Source organism: Oreochromis niloticus, linkage group LG3 (genome assembly GCF_001858045.2).
Source record: "Oreochromis niloticus isolate F11D_XX linkage group LG3, O_niloticus_UMD_NMBU, whole genome shotgun sequence".
Lineage (NCBI taxonomy): Eukaryota > Metazoa > Chordata > Actinopteri > Cichliformes > Cichlidae > Oreochromis > Oreochromis niloticus.
In genome coordinates, this window is record NC_031967.2 from 20,613,173 (window position 1) to 20,627,552 (window position 14,380).

General features: G+C 39.1%; 2 protein-coding genes and 3 long non-coding RNA genes across 5 annotated transcripts in view; 2 read left to right on the forward strand and 3 right to left on the reverse strand.

Annotated features, from left to right (window-relative positions):
• The window catches only part of LOC109198185 (low affinity immunoglobulin gamma Fc region receptor II-b), a 997,390-nt gene that overhangs the window by 130,092 nt on the left and 852,918 nt on the right, over window positions 1-14,380 (reverse strand). The window lies entirely within an intron of this gene.
• The window catches only part of LOC112846491 (uncharacterized), a 161,832-nt gene that overhangs the window by 72,485 nt on the left and 74,967 nt on the right, over window positions 1-14,380 (forward strand). The window lies entirely within an intron of this gene.
• LOC109196528 (leukocyte immunoglobulin-like receptor subfamily B member 3A) overlaps window positions 1-14,380 on the reverse strand; it is a 122,303-nt gene that overhangs the window by 29,725 nt on the left and 78,198 nt on the right. The window lies entirely within an intron of this gene.
• On the forward strand, window positions 1,645-4,436 carry LOC112846490 (uncharacterized). Its single transcript, XR_003219486.1, has 3 exons — window positions 1,645-2,349; window positions 2,453-2,484; window positions 3,582-4,436. It is a non-coding gene; the product is annotated as an uncharacterized LOC112846490 (long non-coding RNA).
• On the reverse strand, window positions 10,432-13,052 carry LOC102081925 (uncharacterized). The gene is made up of 4 exons (XR_266478.4): window positions 12,961-13,052; window positions 12,685-12,732; window positions 12,503-12,565; window positions 10,432-10,463 (listed from the first exon to the last, which is right to left on the reverse strand). It is a non-coding gene; the product is annotated as an uncharacterized LOC102081925 (long non-coding RNA).

Below are 14,380 nucleotides of genomic sequence, written 5' to 3' on the forward strand. Positions count from 1 at the left end.
TGCACAGGATGAGTCACATCATTTGAAACTTAGCCCTGATTGGAGAAATTGGAAGTGTTACAACTAGAGATGGACCGATCCGATATTACGTATCGGTATCGGTCCGATACTGACGTAAATTACTGGATCGGATATCGGTGAGAAATTAAAAATGTAATCCGATACATTAAATATTAAAAAAAACACCTCACAAAACTTGCGACAGGGTGTAACTCGGCTCATAACCGTAGCACGTCGGAGCAGTATGCCTCACTGATAGAGCGGCTGTGTGTATTTGTAGCCTCACTACCAAACCAGCATTTCATCTCCGAGAAAGTTATCCCAGAGAGAAGTAAAGCAAGTGTGTAAGTTCATCTCTGAATGTTTGTAAAGCGTTCCCATGTTAAGCTTAACAACCGATATATGGAGCGACTGCCTCTCTCTCTCCCTCACCTTCCTGCCGCTACTTCAATCGTGAAACTGCTTAACGATCAGCTGATCGGCTTTTCTGTCGGGAGTCCGTCTCTCTTCTTTGTTTTTGGCCCACTTTGCACCAGAAAGAGGAAACCAGCGGCTGAACAACAGCAGCACGTTTAAACTTGATAAGCTGCTGTTAGAATTTTTATTTAATATTACTTTCTACACCAGGATCCTTTTAGCTGACGGCTGGTAACTGTGCAGGGGCGGATCTAGCAAAGTTTAGCCAGGGGGGCCGATAGGGCATGAACAGGGAAAAGGGGGCACAAAGACATACTTTTCTTTCTTATTCTCATTTAAAATGTCTAGCTTTTAATAAATAATTATCTGAATCTTACACCCAAAGTTTTAATCTGATGTAAAATGTATAGAAGTCCATTTCTGTATATAGTAACTGTTAAGTCTAATATACCCTAGTAAGCTATAGTACTTTTTCCTTTGGGAAGGTACCATCTGTGCAGTCTGCAATTCTGTTGAAGAAAGATGTTGAATCTATTTAATTATTCTTGAAAAATAATTTAATTCTGTGCATTTTTTTTCACCCTGCATCAAATTAAAGTTGATTACGTCGATTAAGCATCATGAGGTGGAGGGTGGGGGGTGGTTCCCTATTTTTTTTTGCTGGGAGTTTGCAACCCTATTAGTAAGGTTGCTTAATATTTCTGCTAAGTACTCTTTAAAATACCAGAATAGGGAGGATGGAGTAGGTTTAAGTTTATTAGATTGATCAGTGTTGCTGAACTATAAAATATTTTGGGTGCAGTGTATTTTTTACATACAGGTATAACAGAATAGCTTTAGTGTTGTTGTTTATTTAAAGTTGAGTATGAACTTATACAAAATGCAGCAAGATATTAAAAAAACAGTTTTATTGATTAAAAAACACACTATATCGGATTCATATCGGTATCGGCAGATATCCAAATTTATGATATCGGTATCGGTATCGGACATAAAAAAGTGGTATCGTGCCATCTCTAGTTACAACTGACCCACGTTACAACTATCCCCGGTCTCCCCTACAAAATAAAAGGGCAAAAACAATGCAAACTAATCAATAACCTAAACTGGGTAAACTAGAAAGGAAGCACGAACTATGAAAAACCCTGGTAAACAGAAAAACAAACAAAACTCTAAACATGGCAATGATGATGAGCAGATATATATATGAAAACCTGAACGCAGGACATGGCATGGGAATAACACAGACAATCCGACAAAGACTGAATGAGAACGCACAGACTAAATACACACAAGAGGCTAATGAGAGAAGTGGGAACACATGGGGGACAGCTGACACACATGAACATAACGATGTCACAGTGGAAGAGTAAAACTAAACACGATGAACACAGGAACACCAGACCTCTTCAAAATAAAACAGGAAACATAAGACGCAGACATGAAACACATGAAGGGGAAGGGAGACTTGACATGGGTGGAAGACACAAGGGGAATCTAATAACAAAGAACTATAACAACCTAGGCATGATAAAAAGCGAACTTAGAAAACCTGAAGGGCTTAAACATAAACCATAAACTAAAACTCAAAACGCTGGGTCAAAGGACCCAGGATTGTGACAGTTTTAGAGCAGTGGGTTGATGTGGATGGTTGTTTGTCCTTGTATATTATGCGCATATGATCACAGCCCTGGGCCCTGTCCACAGCTTGTGACGGGTCCCTGGTCTCTGGGAGGGTCGGCTGCCCGTTGCTTCTGGTTCTCAGAGGCTCTCCTCATGGGGGCTCCGTCTTCCTTCCGCTCTCTTTCAGGTGATGTTTGCTTTCTGTATCGTTACCTCTTTTCTCTTTCTCTCTCTTTCCTTCTTCTACTTTCTTCTTCCTAATCTGGACCTCCCCACCTGTCAGCTCTGACACTGTTACAGTAAAGATGTGTAATCTTTTTTTTGTCTTTTACTTTAATACCTGCAAATAGTTAATGTAGCAGTTAAAGCACAGTTTCTTAACGAATTGTTGTTCCTCATTTTAACTCTGCAGGCTGATGAAGAGAACAACAAAAGATCATTGAGGTTTGTTTCAGTGCAGAGATGGTGCAGATACTGTAACTCTGTGCGAACTTGCACTTATACAAATAACATTTTCCATCATTCGCGTCTTTTTGAGAAGTGATCCTTCCTGTCACAGTCTGATCTACAGGTCAGAGTTTAAACACTTTCTGCATATGTTCATGGTCTCAATCATTAAAGTTTTACATCTTACTGACATGTTAACATTATAAAGTATTGTCCTCACCGTGTATGAAGAGGACAATAAAGTGCAGTGTGCTTTAGGACCTTATGTTTGCTGGATACTGATGGCTTAAAATAAGACATTGCTACAGACAAAACTGTTGACTCAAACCACAGGCTGCATTTCCTCTTTTGTATGTGGCCCAGTCGAATATGAGGCCATTCAGTGGATTAAAAATAAACCTGTTTCAGAACAGACAGTAACCACCAACAACCATTTACACACATGTGGGCACTGTAGCTGCCGCCCTGTGTGTCGGCATTATTCTGTATTGTCATGTTTGCAGTTTGATCTTTAATTTATAGATAGAGTTAGAAGAATATGTTTTTTTTTATTTTAAACATTTAAATATAACTGAAATAACAAGAGAAAAAAGAAAAAAACCAAAATGTAAAAATCATCAAGTTTTTATGTAAATATCTATGTCTACAGAATGTGTGCTCGAAGAGGAGTAGGATGAAGTTTACACTTTTCCTGTTCCTGCCCCATTATCTCAAATGTGACTGCTTACAAATCCATATCCAGGATTCAACATTATTTGATCCATGCATGTTTAACTATGTACAAGTCTAACACATGAACATACACAAATAAAACCATTTTCAGCATGTAAACCAAAACAACAACAAACTACATTTTTACATAAACTAAGGATCCTGTGTTTAACACCTGCTTAATCTCTGAGCTTATTTTATATGACAAACACCTTAATGAACACTTAAGCTTGGGGTACTCTGGCCTTGATCTATAAAAATGAGGACACAATGAGACAACTCAGTCACTGAGAGGAAGATTTCCTATATTCATGCAATTTATATTTTTAAGCAATTGTGTGATTTTTTGTACTGATGTACTTTTCTTGATTTCATCTGTACAGGTGTTCCACACACTAACTCCTCTGACTGTAATGCTGTGATATTTTACATTTGTCCTTACTATTGGCTTGCTGAACATAAGGATTCCTCTCACGAGTATTTGGTCTTATTTGGAACAAGTTCTGAATGTTGTGGGGCAAAGATTTATTTGCTGCTTTGTACATTGTTTATGCCGTTCTGAGGTCAACCAAATCTTTAAATTTGAGAATCTTTAATTTAATAAAATGTGGATTTGATGGTTCTCTTGAAGTAGTTTTATTTGTTATGCTTATTGCTCTTTTTTGCAGAATCTATATTGGATGGGTGTTTGTTTTATACATCTTTCCCCACACTTCCACACAGTATGTCATGTATGGCAGTATAATAGAACAATAGAGTATATAACATTGAGTTTGCAACATTAATAGTTTTAGTTTTAGGAGGGTTTCCAGTTTTTACAATTTCTTTAGCCAAGCCAGGACCAACATCAAGAAAAAAGTCATTAAAACCATTTGCCATTTGTTTTATGTCACTCGTGTCTTTGTCATAAAATGTCTTTAAATTTAATCCTGTCAGACAGGACAGGATTGGAAGGTTGATGGTTCGCTCCAGTCTGCGTGCCAAATATCCTTGGGGAAGTTACTAACCTTAAGCTGCCCTGTGATCCGTCTACTGAAGTGTGAATATGTGATAGAAAGCAAGTAAATAGAAAAAAGTGCTTGGGTAAATTGGGCAAGTTGTGTAAAGCGCTTTGAGTGCTCAGAATAAAAAAGTGCAGTATAAGAACCAAACCATTTATCAGACATTACACGTCCTTCACACCTCGATGCTCTTCCTGATTGTCTTGTTTGTCTCTCTCCAGTTCTTTCCCTGCAGGATGGTGGCCCTCTCTTTTTTATGCCCACTTTCTGCATCACTTATTCTCTGGTGTAGTAGAGAAACATATAATCAGTAGTCAGGGAGTGAATGTTAGTTACAGATGATCTTACACACCACCTCAACATAGTATAGTATAGTTTGTATAGGTGTATAGGTTAGCTTGTAAGCCTCTGTATATACACAGAAACAACAGCAAAGTAAATAATCAACAACATAATGTAGTGTTTGGGATTTCTGAGGTTCAGCAGTGCTGGGTATAGTGGGAGTGTTACTGGGAGGTGCTTGGGTAACAAAAGGCCATGCACAGGTGTAGTTGGCCTCTTTGTCTTTGTCAAGTTTTTCCTCACAAATCAGCTCTGAGCCTGAAGGACTGAAAGGAAACCATTTAAACTTTCACAGCAGCAGAAAAAGATTCAGTGACTTTGTGATTATTTCCTTATTTTCCAGCAAAGACCAGAAGTTTAAACTTGTGGCCTTTTTGACTTACGGTATCTCAACTCTGTTTATGTAGAGATGCTGACACCATGTGGACAAATGCTATTATTGCAGGTGTAACATATGTGTTAAATACTTGTGAATTTCACCCAAAACACCTTCTTTTGGATTAAATATGTCATTTTGCATCTCACTCTCCTACCTGTGTGATCTGAGTCTGTGTGCGTTCGTGTGTGTGTGCGCTGCTTGGTGACGTAGGCGCGTGCATGTGTGCCCCGGTCACGGCTCCTTTCAGCATGGCCGGAGGTAAGTCACTGCCACGTTGCTCTCTGCTAATTAAAGTTTGTTCAGACCCCAAGCTGCAATGTAAATATAGCCGAACCGCCGCGTTTTTGTTTGCCGTTACGAGACTCGTTCGGGATAAGTTTTGTGGAGGGCGGAGTTTGGTAATATACTTTTTAAATGAGTTTTAGCCTAGAACGCAGCTGAAATGCTAGCATGCTAAGTTAGCCTGATCGCTAGCGGCTTGTGAGCGTATTTGCTGCAGTTTTTTTTAACAGCGTGTACTCTTTTTTTCCTTCGTCAGGAGCGGTGTACTGGCAGACACATGACACACACAGATCAGACTATTTCTGTGTTGCAGGTATGGAGATGTTCTTATGTTTTAGAGATGCAGTCTTTCATTCATTGTTTTTATGGTACAGTGTTGTATTGCCTGTTGGATGGCGGTTATTAATATGATTGTACTGAAGTGTAATGTTTGAATTATAAGCATTAGAATATTGGGTCCTGGTTATTGAATTGTATTTATCTGACTGTTTATTTGTTTTTGAATTATTTTGTTTATTGTTCTTTTAAGTTGTTTCTGATGATTTTTCAGTGACATATTATTTATTTTGTGCTTTTTGTTTTTCAGAGCTTAAGTTAATGTTTTAAAACAATTTGTTGTATTTGATTTATTATATTATTGTAGTGTTAATGAAGCTGCAGTCACAGCTCCTTTCAGCATGGCCGGAGGAGAGGTGTACTGGCAGACACATGACACACACAGATCAGACTATTTCTGTGTTGCAGATGTGCAGTAAAGAGCCAAAGACCCAGTACTGTCTCCTGCCTCTTACTTTCACGCCAGGACACAACGCAACAACAACAGGCGTAACACTTGAACGGGTTACACAGGTTTGTGGGTTACAAATGCTTTTAGCAAAGCAAACCATATAAGTAATAGTAATACTGTTTGAGTGTGGAAATATCTGTGTCCATTATTCCAGTCAGTGTTTTTATTCATCATTTCTATAAGGAAAAGAAGTTTTGACATTAAAGTGGCAAATTTATGAGAAAAAAGTGGCCCTTTAGTGCTGAGTTGCCATCGCCTGCAGTACAGTAACTGATACTCAATGTCTCATTTACAACAGAGACCTGTTTCAGACAAACATATTTAAATGACAACAACAGCATGTTTGTGATATCAGTGTTGTGACCTGTAGATTGTATAACTCAGAAATGATATGCTCACTCATACAAACAATCACAGACTTTTTTTCATGTTTTTAATGCTGTAAGGAGACAAAAGTGATCCAGAGGAAATGTTTTAAGTGCACTGACGTCTGCTGCATCAGCAGTAAGATTATTTCTAAATTATTGAACCTAAAATCTTCAAGATTTAAGACGAGGATTGTTTCGAAGGCTTAACTGGTGCAAAAGGTCAAAACTCAAGATTGGGAGATTTGTTAACATATATTTGATTATTATTTTTTTTAACCTTTTCCTCTATAACATTACTTTGCTTTTATTTAGGCCAGAAACAAAAGTAGGCTAAATAAATACATTTGAAAGAGAGATTATTTTGAAGTAAGAAAGTAAAAAAAAAAAAGACAAACCAAAGAAATCACACTTTTAACACAAAGTAAGATTGATTAAAAAAAAAGATTGCTATGGTTACTGCAGGATGCTGCCTATAAGTGTGCTTAGAGGCGTGAGAAAAAAAACAAACACCAAAGAATAAAAATGTCAGCTCTTTCAAACAACAAGGATTTTATTTCTTACAGTTTTACTGACAACAAACTGTATTTATATAATTTATTAGGCAAGAGAATTTAAACAAAAAAAAAGTCAAGCAGTAAATAAGTGTTGTAATGAATGAAAAAACATATTCTTCATTTTCCAAATGTTAGATAAAACAGTAAAGAGTGGAGTTTGTTATAACCAGTGTTGGGACTAACGCGTTATTAAGTAACGCGTTACAGTAACTACGTTATTATTGTGGTAACGAGCACGGTAACTAGTTTTTATGCCAAAACCAGGAACGCGTTACTCGTTACTGGGATTTAGATAGGCTCGTTACTCGTTACTTCGTGTGGTGGCTATCGCGGAGCTTCCACAGATTCAATAACATTAGCAAGTGGTGGAGGCCAGCAGGTGGATGAAGGAAAAGGGAGGCAAGAGGAGAGACCCGAAGCGGCCGCCGGTCCGCGTGTCAGGTGAACTGAACTTCAGGTAAGAAGTTATGACCTGCAGTCTATCGGAGTCAGATATAAACCAAGTTTAGGTGGAGTTTATTTTCGGTATGCTGACATTTTCGTACTGCGTGCTAGCTAGCATGACGGAGTTTCTATACAGCTGGGTGGGTGCTATGTTACTGATGTTGAACTTTATTTGGTTCATACGGTTAATTATTAGAGTTGCCAACTGTCTCGTAAAAAAACAGAATCGTCTGGTATTCAGAGAAAATATTACGCGTTTCGTACTGAGGTGAAAAGGAACACAGTTTGTCCCAGACTGTAGCTACAATGAAAAAGACACAAAGCTGAAGCTGCACAGCTGCCTCTCATTCTCTCCCGTTTCTACTTCAATCATGAAACTGATCAATGATCAGCTGATCGGCTTTTCTCTCTTGTTTATTTATCGCCCACTTTGCGCCAGAAAGAGGAAACCAGCGGATGTCGCGTTAAACAACAGCAGCACGTTTAAGCTTGATCAGCTGTTGTTAGAATTTATTTAATATTAATTGCTAGTATCAGCTGATGTTTGCTGGAGCCACAGCTGTAAAGCTGCTGGTCATGATATCGGTTTGGTTATCTGGTGAGAGGGAAACATGCAGATGAAACCAGGAGATGTCCTTACTGAATCATCAGAGCTGAACAGGTGATGGAGAAACAGGTTTACCTGTTAGGTGACATGAATGAGTTGAAGGGAAGTTATGAGCTGTTTCTGAGAGACAAATAACACCAGGATCCTTTTCTATGTAGCTGACAGCTGGTAACTGTGCAGGGGCGGGTCTAGCAAAGTGTTGCCAGGGGGCCAGGTAGGGCATTAACAGGGAAAGGGGGGGACAAGGAAATACTTTTCTTTATTATTCTCATTTAAAATGTCTCGCTTTAAAAAAAAAAAATTATCTGAGTCTTACAACAAACAATTGATAGATTGATACATATATACCATCAGAACAGTGTACATCACTGTCACAACAGTGTTTATTTTCATTCAAAGGCTTTATGATTTTTCCTATAATGGTGGGCCGGTCTCTAGTCAAAATGCCCGGGACGATTTTTTTGTCCCAGTCCAGCTCTGTATGCAGCTCATCTGCAGTCTGGTGTTACCTACATCTTCCTATTCAGAAGGCAGAATTTCCAAGTTCTGAGTACAATCAAAAGCACCACGACTGCAGTTTTTGTGTTGGATGTAAAAAGCAGGCTAGAATCATGGCGGCGGTCAACGACGGTCCAGGCGTGGGATTTCTCTCGTGGAAATGTGCACATTATTTTTTCCTTTCTATTGGTAGGTGGCACAGTGCACTTGTGGCAAGTAAGCAAGATAGAAGACTGACAATCTTGCTGGGTATCCAGTTACGGAAGCAACACATTAACAAGAGAATTCTGAGTAAAACCAAAGTTACTTTCCCTAGTAACTAGTTACTTTGAAAGTAACGAGTAACTTGAAGTAACTGAGTTATTTTTTAGAGAAGTAACTAGTAATGTAACTAAGTTACTAATTTAAAGTAACTTACCCAACACTGGTTATAACACATATTTAAAGGGTTGCAGTCACGTTTCTAGGATCTAATCCAGCTCATTACCAAAACTGTCTTTTAATAATTTTACAGAGAGCACAGGCAGCAGCAAAACAGAACAACACAACCAAAGATTTTACAATAACATCAGATGATATCAGGAAACAGACCAGTTTACTGTTGTTCAGTATAATAGTATAATACTGTATAGGGGAAAATTTATGAATGGATAGTTGTTATTAGGGTTGTCAAAAAAGACTATTTTGATAGTCGACTAGTCACCAATTATTTTTTTGGTTAGTCGACCAGTCAGATCATGCATCCATTGGCCGTAAAACGTACAGCTTATTGCACCAGCATGCATCTGCTGTTATCACTAGCTTACAGCTTGAAATGTTTAAGGTATGTGCTCACTATAGAAAAGACAAGATGATAGTTCATTAAACTTTTAATTAAATTTGCAGATTGTTTCGGTGGATTTTAATAAACTCAGCCATCTGCTCTTTGCTCCATAAAATGTAACAGGACACTGGAGTAAATTCTCGATCATGTCACACTTCTGTTTAATCCGTTTTCTGTTTGACGTTTATTTCGCTGTGTGAAAACTACAACTTTAATCTCCGCTAAACCGATCTACTCAGGAACACGTAAAACACTGAAAAAAGCCAAATAATAACATTTTTAAGTTATCTAAGTTATCTAAACCGGCGAACCGTGGACAATATGCCAGGGGACACAGCTTGACGGGACAAGTCCACAGACAGAGGAGCAGCAAGAGTGAACTCGTGAACGAGACACTTGTAGACAGCCAGGAGGTTTCAGCTCACTGAGTGAGTCCCTGCTGGCCGTATAAACCTGTGGCACGTAGGCAATACCCCAAACAGGGAGCCGGCACTGCAGGCTGGAGAACACTCACTCGCCGCCTGTGTTCCAGGGGAACACAGCCTGCAGCAACGCAGCTGCTGAAAGTGTTGGGCCGAGGTAGGGAGGTCGCCCGAAGGGTCCATCCCCAGAGCTGCGAAACACCCCGTGCCTTCCGCAGACTGGGAAGGGGACTGGCGGCCAAGCCCGCTGAAGGCCAAGCAGGGACTCAACACGAAGGTCTGGCAAACCGCGGGCAATATGTCAGGAAATGACATCTTAAAGAAGTGTCTACACGCCACGACCATGCACCCCGTACATATGGAATATGGAACGGAGTGAAAAGATATGATAGAGAACTTCTGTTGTGAGCTAAGAAAATAAGGGTTTCTATAATCTGCTGCAGTGTTTGAATGAATGGAAGAATCCAGCTCTGACCTCACAGGACTGTGGAAATGTTTGCTGCATAAGTCAGCAGCTACAAACACTGAGAACCTGCCTGGATATCAGCATAAGGACGTGTGTGAGGGGTCACTGGCTTCCCCTGTGTCTGTCCCACCTGTGGCTTCCTGTTGGTGAACAATAAAGTTTATTTTAAACGTATTGTTTCCCCTTGATGTAAAGTGAAGTTCTGTTTTGTGTGTTTGAGTCTTTACAGAAATTGTGTAAAGTAAACTGTACCTTACAGACTTTGTTCAGAAGGTGCAGGCAGACTCTGTATCTGTGTGGAGGAGGAAATCACCTGGTTTTACTTTTACTTTTTTACGCAAAACATGTGAAGCTGAAACACTTCTCTATCTTCTTCTGTATCAGTAAAAATCATTAACAGCTCACCTGGGACACTTGAAACAACGATGTGTTTTGTACAGTGATGCTGTTACTCGACTAAATGAAACGGACCAACAATGACTTGAAAAAGTATTCATACCCGTTGAACTTTTACACATTTTGTTACCTTACAACCACAAACTTAAATGTTTTTTTATTGGGATGTTCTGTGATAGAACACAAATAGTGCATAACTGTGAAGTGGTATGAAAATGATAAATCGTTTTCAAAATTTACATAGAAAAAAAATCTAAAAAGTGTGGCGTGCATTCGTTTTTAGCACCCCTGCGTCAATACTTTGTAGAGACACTGCTCGCTGCATTTACAGCTGCAAGTCTTTTGGGGTTATGTCTTTACCAGCTTTTCACATCTAGAGACTGAAATGTTTGCCAACTCTTTGTTGCAAAATGGCTCAAACTCAGCCAGACTGGATGGAGAGCATCTGTGAACAGCAATTTTCAAGTCTTGCCACAGATGCTCAATGGGATTTAGGTCTGGACTTGGACTAGGCCATTCTAACACAAGAATATTCTTTAACCTACATCAGGGGTAGGCTGGTGTCCTGAAGGTTTTAGATATCACCCTGGGTCAACACACCTGAATCAAATGATTAGTTCATTACCAGGAGAACTTCAAGACATGTTGAGGAGGTCATTTAGCCATTTAAATCAGCTGTGTTGGATCAGGGACACATCAAAAACCTGCAGGACACTGGCCCTTGAGCCCTGGAGTTGCCCACCCCTGATCTAAACCATTCCATTGTATCTCTTGCTGCATGTTTAGGTCATTGTCTTGCTGGAAGGTGAATCTCCTTCCCAGTCTCAAGTCCTCTGCAGCCTCTGACTGTTTTTTTTCTAGGGTTGTCCTGTATTTAGCTCCACCCATCTTTCCTGTCCCTGCTGAAGAAAAGCATCCCCACAGCATGATGCTGCCACCACCATATTTCAAAGTGGGGATGGTGTGTTCAGAGTGATGAGCGGTCTTACTTTTCTGCCATATGTAAGTTTTTGCATTTAGGCCAAAATGTCTAACTTTGGTCTCGTTTGACCAGAGCACCTTCTTCCACATGTTTGCTGTGTCCCCTACATGGCTCCTGGCAAACTGCAAACAGGACTTTTTTATCTTTCTGTCAACAATTGTTTTCTTCTTGCCACTCTTCCATATTTTTTCATTACCTAACCCTGCTTTAAACTTATCTACAACTTTATCCCTGACCTGTCTGGTGAGTTCCACTAAGGCCTTCACAGAGCAGGTGTATTTATAATGACACAAACTCTATTATCTAATTAGGTGACTTCTGGAGGTAATTGAATGCACTGGATATTAGTTTGGGGTGTCAGAGTACAGATGGCTGAAAACAAATGCACATTTTATTTGCTTAATATTTTGAAAATCATTTATCTTTTTCATACCAGTTCACAATTATGTGCTTCTTTGTATTGGTCTATCACAGAAAATCTCAATAGCAAACATTAATTTTGTGGTTGTAAAGTGACAAAATGTGTAGTTCAACAGGTATGAATACTTTTTCAAGGTACTGTAAGCTCAGGCTTTGTTCAGTTTACTCAGAAATGTTGAATTGACAAGTTCACATGTTTAATATTGAAGGATGTAATTAGAGGAAAATACAGCTTTAATATCCACTTGGCTTTGGTCCAGGCTGATAATTGGCTCTTAGTGCAGCAGCACTTTGATATCACTGTAATGTGTTGTCATGCCAGTAATAGATTACTTTGGTTTGTACAGTAAATGTGTAGCTTGCAAAGAACGATGAATAAATGTTTTTATTCTTCATTTACTTGGTGTTTAACTGTTTTTACCATCTCACTAAATACACAGATTTAAAAAGATGAAACGAATAAAATAATACATTTGAATAAATTTCTGTGTTTTCTAACATGAGAAAAGTGCTGCCAGACCTAACTTACTCACTCTTAGTTCTAAGATCTTTAAACTCAATAAGAGAGGAGGTGATGTCATCGTATTCATCTGAACCTGAAATGTTCATATTTTTAGTTACGGGTTTGTAAAAACATGTCACATGAAATTAATTTCATTAAATCAAAATAAGTTTCATCTCTAACTGCTCTGTGATTTCAGCACATATACTGTACCATTTCTGTTTTTCACTTGTGTGACTGATTCATAGACGTCAGCAGTACCTAAAGAAAAAAACAAGCCAGGCTCACATTAATCATTTTATTACAGTTACACTAAAGATCAGAGCAAAAACAGAAACACTGTGTGAGTCAAAACCAGGACTGTAAGATCTTTAAATGTTCTTTGAAAAGCTGCTGAACACAAACTGAACCTGATAAATGTTCATGTTAATGGAGGTTTAATAAAAGTCAATATTAATAATGATAATAAAGATCGGTTTAAATGCTGACCATGTTGAAGAGAGTCGTACACATGAGTTTCATCCTGGTTGACTCCATGATTTGTGGAGGAGCCCGGACTGTGACTCTCAGCCTGGATCGACCTAAAACAGGAAATTAACACAATTGTCATGGTCCTCGGTCTTTTGACCGATCAGTTTGTGTTTTTCATTATTATGATCTTGTGTTTGTTCTGATTGTGTACTGGGGTTTAGACTTTTTAGTTCCTAGAGTTTGGTTTCTGTGTTTCCTCTGTTTAGTGTCTGTACCGTGTCTCTGTGCATTTCCCGTGTTACTGACATCAGTCTGACATCATTAGCCATGCCTGGGCCCAAACTCCGCTGCAGATCCCTGAGTCACACGATCACTGCGGCATCACTGAGAGTTAAAAACTGTCTAAATCCTTTTATCTGTAATAAACCTCTACCAGGTGTAACAATTAAGTTTAACATCCAGGCATCTGTGAAAAGTGAGTTTATTAAAGTTAACGGAGATAGAAGTTAGCTCACTAGTTTCCATCTAAATATATCATGTTCTGGCTGAGGGTTTTCCAAAGCAAATTAAGACGTACAACTCTACTATCACTTCCAACATAAATGAAGACAGAGAACTAAACAGCAGTGACATTTGTAGGGTTACTGAAGTTTGGCTAACATGTCGCTACGTGATCGCTTGTGACACAGCCATGTTAGCATAATATAAACAGTGAAGCTGGAGAATGAACGAAAAAACAAAAAAACAGACTTTTTTCCACTCAATAAAATTTAACATGAGGGTTACCAAAGGTTTGGGACAAATGTAATTTGAGAAACAAACATACAGTGGGGTCTTTCTGTGTGGAGTTTGCATGTTCTCCCCATGTTTGCGTGGGTTCTCCCCGGGTACTCCGGCTTCCTCCCACAGTCCAAAAACATGCAATAGTGGGGAAAGGTTAATTGGTCAATCTAAATTGCCAATAGGTGGGAATCTGTGAGTGAATGTGAGTGTGAATGTGAGTGCCTTTGATGGTGCAAAACGTTTCATCTACATTGTTGTGTTTGTTGAGGAGAAAACTTACAAACATACAGTACAGCACTTCAGAGTCACACTGCTAGTGATCGATGTAGCCATTCTGTACTGTACAGGAGAGCACGGCACAGAGGAGATTGACAATGATCTACAGCCGATCAGGACGCAGAACACAATGCGCTTTAAAAGAAAAAAAAATGCACTAAAAGAATCGGTGAAATAGCGAGGCTGCAAAAGGTGAACTGTGTTATAGCGAGGGACCACTGTAATTGTGAAGATAAGTCACAACATACCCTTTTTGTATTTTGGACATGATTTTTGAGTCCACCTTTGCAGTAACGATTGACTGTAAAATAAAGGAAATGTACAACCCTACATCCGGTCTTAAAACAGGAATTTAGCATTTTCTCATGCACAGGGTCTA